Source organism: Pygoscelis adeliae, unplaced genomic scaffold, assembly GCF_000699105.1.
Source record: "Pygoscelis adeliae isolate BGI_AS28 unplaced genomic scaffold, ASM69910v1 Scaffold114, whole genome shotgun sequence".
Classification (NCBI taxonomy): Eukaryota; Metazoa; Chordata; class Aves; order Sphenisciformes; family Spheniscidae; genus Pygoscelis; species Pygoscelis adeliae.
This window is the reverse complement of record NW_008824587.1, coordinates 4,838,171-4,839,225: the sequence shown is the minus strand read 5'-3', so window position 1 is coordinate 4,839,225 and position 1,055 is coordinate 4,838,171.

The window sequence follows — 1,055 nt, the reverse complement described above, 5'->3', positions numbered from 1 at the left end:
CGCGCGTGGTGTTTTCCTGGGTGTTTTCCTCAAGCGCGTTTCCACAGCGCAGCTCTCTCCTTCCCCCGCGGTGTCCTCAGCCCCCCTAGGCCTCCCACCCCAAGGGCTGTCCCAGGCACCCAGCAGCGGGTGCATCTGGGCACGAAGTGAGGTTGTCCTCAGGGGCCGACGTCGGCGCCCAGCGCCTCTTTCCCAAGGCAACTTACGATCTATGTGAACAGGCCTGCACCTCCACCCGTGAGGAGCCCCCCGGGCTGTCCCCTGGGTGCTGAGGCCGCGGCAGCGAGGGCTTTGCTGCTGAACTCCAAAACGCAGCTGTGTCACCGGCCCTGCTTCGTCCCCTGAGTGGCTTGAACCACCCTCAGGTCACCTTCAAACCTCCTCTTCCCTGAAGGAATGAGTGCAATTCGCTTTGCCCGTCCTTGTCTTTGGCCCAGTATCAGTCGTACCTCACGCGCCCTGAGATGTAATTGCTTCATGTTTTTTTCACCCCTGGGAGAGATGTCGCTGGGATGAAAATAACTTGCAATTAGAGCATTAATTCGCCCAGCGCTCCTGAGATAAACCTGGGTTGAGAACTCCATTATTAAGTGGGTATTTGGGGCAAAGAAGAAAGAAAAGGTTATGTCCTCATTGAACATCGCAGCCAGCTCGTCTCCTTTCTGTGAGGTAACCCCACTGCACGCCGCCGAGTTGGGCCCCGTGTTGTGCCCAAAGTAGGGGAATTGAACATTAGTGTAATTAAGGGACGTAACCATGCTTTAATGAAAAAGATTATGACTTTCAGCGTGAAGGTTTGCACTCGCACTGTGGGTACGTGCCAGTCGGAAGCAGCAGCAGCCCCCGCCGGGCAGGACGTGCTCTCAGAGAACAGGCTATTTTATTTCCACTTCACGCTTTGGTGTCTTCTCAGGGAATCGGGATTTTCTGATTGCTGCGGGAGAGCGGAGCCGCGCTCGCTGTGGCTCTCTGCAGCCAGACGGCCTCGCCCTGCCTGCCCCGCGTGGAGTTTAACGCCGTTGAGGGTTTTTTCACCTCGCCGAAGCGCCGGTGCC